Raw genomic sequence first — 6,000 nt, 5'->3', positions numbered from 1 at the left:
TCCGGATTCCCTAGAGAACACTGAGACGGTATCAGGATTGGTAATATGGTATACAGTGAGAGTGCATCTGTTCCTCTGGCAGCCTCCTTGCTCTGATCCCTAGGAAAAAAGGAAGAAAACAGGAGAGAGGTCAGTATCCTGGTGGAAAGAGTTGATGATTTATTATAGTTTCTGCCATTTCTAAAAAGAACAGCCACACCCAATAAATTATTTTGAACCTGGTTTGTGACCTTACTTACAACCTTCATTTCCTTTGGCTCTGCCCCTTCTCTGCTGTGTGACCTGGGGCAAGTCACTTCACTTCTCTGGGCCTCAATTACCTCATCTGTAAAATGGGGATTGAAACTATGAGCCCCACGTGGGACAGGGACTGTATCCCACCCGATTCGCTTGTATCCACCCCAGCACTTGGTACAGTGCTTGGCACGTAGCAAGCGCTTAACAAATACCATAATTATTATTATTTATTATTTTTCATTATTTTTGATCAATTTTGAAAAAATGCCTCCTGTATCTAAGGCTGCTAGTACTCCCAAAACTGTTGACAAAATGAAAGCAGCTTGGTATTTCAATCAATCAATCAATCATTCATTTAATAGTATTTATTGAGACTCTACCGTTTGCAGAGCCGAGAACTAAGCCACTGGGAGGGGACAATAGAATTAGTTGATATGATTCGTTGCCCTTAAAGAGCTTGCAATCTAGCGGAGCAGACAGACACTAAAATGAATTGCAGGAAGCAAGACCAGTGGAATATATAGATATGATGACATGAACACGCTACAGGGGTGAGGGGTGAATACCCAAGGATTTGAGTGACTTAGACATGCAGAAATGGTACGGTGGATTGATTCAAGTGGGATAATGAAAGAAAAATCAGGGAAGGCCCCTTTTTTCTGACTGAAGGACTGATTAGAGGACTCACTTAAAGTCTCATTTAAATAATAATGATAACTGTGGTATTTGTTAAGCTCTTATTATGTGCCAGGCACTTGTACTAAGGACTGGGGTGGATATGAGCAAATCGGGTTGGATGCAGTCCCTGTCCCAGGTGGGGCTCTCGGTCTCAATCCCCATTTTCCAGACGAGGTTCCTGAGGCCCAGTGAAGTGACTTGCCCCAGGTCACGCAGCAGACAAGTGGTGGAGCTGGGATTAGAATCCATGACCTTCTGACTCCCAGGCCCTTGCTGTATCCACTACATCGTGCTGCTTCTCATTTAAAATGTTGATCGCTGTACTTTCAGGTTAGCTTTATGTACAAAAGTGGTGAAAGTGAGGAGGGGAAGAAGTGTCTTCTAACCAAAGGTAGATATGGTAATAATAATAATATTTTGTTAAATGCTTTCTATCTGCCAAGCAATGTTCCAAGGACTGGGGTAGTTACAAGATAATCAGGTCCCACATGAGGTTATAGTCTGAGTAGGAGGGAGAAAATCCCCGTTTTGCTGATGAGGGAACTGTACTCATCCAAGCTTTTGGTAAAGTGCTTGGCACAGAATAAATGCTCGGTAAATACAATTGATTTATTGACTGATCAGTGGTAGCCATCTTCTCTGCCAGCGAGTCCCGAGGCGGCTTACTCACTGACTCGCCAGCTGAAGCCGGCCCTGGTTCATTGGTCGCTTGAATCCCACCAGGGTCGCTCTTGTTTTGAAATGTGCCGATACTGTGACGTTCTTCCTCCCTGATTTGAAGATGGTCTGTGATTAAGCCAATCTCCCAGTCAGATTTCATCAGCAGGAAACAAACTCAGGTTCTGGGAACGAGCCCATTGAGTCAAACACAGTATGGCCTAGTGGCAAGAGCACGGGTTTGGGAGTCAAAGGTCCTGTGTTCTAATCCTAGCTCTGCCACCTTGGGCAAGTCACTTTACTTCTCTGTGCCTCAGTTACCTCATCTGTAAAATGGGGATTGAGACTGTGAGCCCCACTTGGAACAGAGATCGGGTCCAATCCGATTTGCTTAGTGTATTTGCCTGGCCCACAGTAAGCGCTTAACAAATTCCACAATTATTATTATAGATTCGACTACACAACTTCCTGTGGGAATGGATTCCATCTGCTTACCTTCCCGATGGGTGAAGAAGTGTTTCCTGTTGTTAATCTGAAACCTTCCTTCTTCGAGCAGCAGTGGGTGTCCACTCATGTTGAGTTGGCGGGATTTGGTGAACAGCAATTGCGTCCACCCTATCAGTGGTATTTTAAAAAAAATGGTATTTGCTAAGTGCTTACGATGTGCCTGGCACTGTACTGAGCCCTGGGGTAGATACAAGATAATCAGGTCAGACACAGTTCCTGTCCCATATGGGGCTCACAGTCTTTGCCCCCATTTTGCAGATGAGGTAACCGAGGCCTAGAGAAGTTGTGACGTGCCCAAAGTCACACAGCAAGCAATTAGTAGAACCGCAATTAGAACCCAGATTCTCTGACTCCCAGCCCCGTGCTCTTTCCACTAGACCACTTTCCACTAGTATTTCTGTACTACATGCTGGGGTAGGCACAAGTCAATCAGTCCATATTCCACATGGGTTCACAGTCTTAATCCCCATTTTACAGTTGAGGTAACTGAGGCACAGGGAAAACTCACTTATCAAGCAAAAACTCGTCACTGTTCAAAGCTTCAAAGCTCTCCATCACCTTGCCCCCTCCTACCTCACCTCCCTTCTCTCCTTCTCCAGCTCAGTCCGCACACTCCGCTCCGCTGCCGCTAACCTCCTCACGATGCCTCATTCACGTCTGTCCTGCCATCAACCCCTGGCCCACGTCCTCCCGCTGACCTGGAATGCCCTCCCTCCTCTCATCAGCCAAACTAGCACACTTTCCCCCTTCAAAGTCCTACTGAAAGCTCACCTTCTCTAGGAGGCTTTTTCCTCTGCTCCTCCTCCCCTCCCCATCACCCTGATCCCCCGCTCTAACCCCTTCACAGCACTTATGTATATAGGTTCATATTACTCATTCTATTTATTTTATTAATGATGTGTATATATCTATAATTCTCTTTATATTGACGCTATTGATGCCTGTCTACTGGTTTTATTTTGTTGTGTTGTCCATCTCCCCACTTTCTAGACTGTGAGCCCGTTGTTGGGCAGGGATTGTCTCTCTTTGTTGCCGAATTGTACTTTCCAAGCCCTTAGTATAGTGCTCTGCACACAGTAAGCGCTCGATAAATAGGATTGAATGAATGAATGAAAGGTTACCTGCCCAAGGCCATGCATCAGACAAAGGGTGGAGCTGGGATTAGAACCCAGCTCCTTCAGACTCCCAGGCCCTGGGTCTATCCACTGGGGGGGGCGGGGGGGGGGGTCTTCACTTACAAATAGGATGTTCAGCTTTGGGATAGTCAGACCCAACATGTACTGATGAGAAAGGATGATGATGATGGTGATGACTGTGATTTCGAAAATGGTGATGATAACACCGATGATGAAAAAAGACTAAAGAATCATATTAGATGATTACAGGATGTTGCTAAGGAGAATCACTAAACCATCTTAGAATATCTAACAAATAGGACTCCACGTCCAACTCCATCTTAGAACTTTCCAGAGTTCTTTAAAGTTTGATTACCTTTCCTCCAAGAAATCGTATTCAGACATTTCTGTAATTCCCAATTTCTGGTTAGAAGCAGAAGTGGCGGAGTATCGTAGTAAAGGCTGTTTTTCTTGTATTTCCAGTCTCATGATAGGACAGAATTACTGGAAGTCTTTACAAAGAAGCCTGTTGCAAAACCTATAGTTTCATTTTGTAAATACAGATTGATTTGGATAAATGGCCAGGCTTTTAAATTTCACATCTGAGCTGAGCCCACCAGTTTCAAATATAGCACAGCTGGTTGTTAACTGCAATTGGTTGTCCTGAATAATGAGATTCCCTGGAGAAAAGAGAAGCACTTCTTAAATTCATTCAGTAGTATTTCATTCAGTAGTATTTATTGAACGCTTACTATGTGCAGAGCACTGTACTACTACTAATAATGTTGGTATTTGTTAAGCGCTTACTATGTGCAGAGCACTGTTCTAAGCGCTGGGGTAGACACAGGGGAATCAGGTTGTCCCACGTGGGGCTCACAGTCTTCATCCCCATTTTACAGATGAGGTAACTGAGGCACAGAGAAGTTAAGTGACTTGCTCACAGTCACACAGATGACAAGTGGCAAAGCCGGCATTCGAACCCATGACCTCTGATGCCAAAACCCATGCTCTTTCCACTGAGCCACGCTGCACTTACAGTGTGCAGAGTACTGTACTAAGCCCTTGGAAAGTACGATTTGGCAATAGAGACAATCCCTACCCAACAAGGGGCTCTCAGTCTAGAAGGGCACTCTTTTCCTGCCCCTCCCTTCCTCCTTCTACCTCTCTCTCTAAGCCTCTCCCTTCCTTCCTCCCCACCTCTGACTCTCCCTTCCTTCCTCCCTCCCTCTTTCCCTCCCCCTCTCTTAGCTCGAGCACTGTACTGAGCACTTGGGAGAGGACAATACAACAGAATTAGCCGATACGCTCCTTGCCCATAACGAGTTTACAATCTAGAGTCCTCCTGAGCCCATCAGTCAATCATTTACTGAGCCCTTACTGTGTACAGAGCACTGAACTAAGCACTTGGGAGAGTCCGATATGACAATATAACAGACGCATTCCCTGCCCACAGTGAGCTTTCCCTTTCTCCTTTCGGGGGGAAGTGGGGGTGGAGTGGAGGGAGATGTGTCAACCTGGGTCCTTCTCATCCCATCTGCCCTTCCCTTTGAGGGGCATTCCTTGTCCCAGCTAGGATAGTTGAGGTGTGAAGATGCAAGATGAAGGACAGCCTCCGGAATCTTGGACTTATTCAAGCGTATTTATTGAGAGCTTACTGTGTGCAGAGCACTGTACTAAGTACTTGGAATGTACAATTCAGCAACAGAGACAATCCCTGCCCAACAATGGGCTCACAATCTAAAAGGGGGAGACAGCAAAACAAAAAAAGGAGGCATCAATGCCATCAAGATAAATAGAATCATCGATATATGCACATCATTAATACAATAGAGTAATAAATAATATATACAAATATACACAAGTGCTGTGGGGAGGGGAAGGGGGTATAGCAGAGGGAGGGAGTAGGGGGAATGGGGAGGGAAAGAGGGGCAGAGGGAAAGGGGGGGTCAGTCTGGGGAGGCCTCCTGGAGGAGGTGAGCTTTCAGTAGGGCTTTGAAGAGGGGAAGAGAGTTAGTTTGGGAGAGGTGAGGAGGGAGGGCGTTCCAGGTAGTGGTAGGACGCGGGCCAGGGGTCGACGGCGGGACAGGCGAGAATGAGGCACTGTGAGGAGGTTAGCGGCAGAGGAGCAGAGTGTAAGGGGGATTTACCCCGCTGCCACTCTCTGCTGTCGCCATCTTGCTGTGACCACCCTGCTGACCCACCCTACTGTGATCACCCTGCCGGGACCACCCTCCCAGGGCCACCTGCTGTATCCACCCTAATGCAATCAACCCTTATGTGACACCAAGGCCTCTGCTTAATCAGTCTCACTGCCTGTCTTTCCACCCCCAGAGGATGCTGAGAGAGGAGAAAGAGATCTGAAGAGCTATAATGGGAGAGACACAGGCCAAGAGACAGAGGGACATAGAGAGGGAAAACCAGAGAAGCAGAGAAGGGGAATGAGAGAGACTCAGAGAGAATGAGAGAGGCAGAGAGGGAAAATGAGAATGAGCGGGAAAAGAGAGACACAAAAGAAATACAGAGAGAAAGAGAGGGATGCAAAAAGAGGGAGAATGAGAAAGACAAGAGAGACAAAAAAGAGAGGCAGAGGGAGAATGAGAGAGATGAGAATGAGAGAGAAGAGGGAAAATGAGAGAGACAGAGAAAGAATGAGGAAGAATAGAGAAAAGAAGAAATGTGGGGCTAGAGAAATAAAATGAAAGAGAAGGAGAGAGATCCTTCAGTTGTGTCCTGGGCCCTAAGGTCCAAGAGAAGCAGCATCGTCCTGGGTTCCAATCCCAGTTCTGCCACGTTCTGCTGTGTGACC

This window comes from Ornithorhynchus anatinus, chromosome 10 (genome assembly GCF_004115215.2).
Source record: "Ornithorhynchus anatinus isolate Pmale09 chromosome 10, mOrnAna1.pri.v4, whole genome shotgun sequence".
Taxonomy (NCBI): Eukaryota; Metazoa; Chordata; class Mammalia; order Monotremata; family Ornithorhynchidae; genus Ornithorhynchus; species Ornithorhynchus anatinus.
This window is presented reverse-complemented; position numbering follows the sequence as displayed.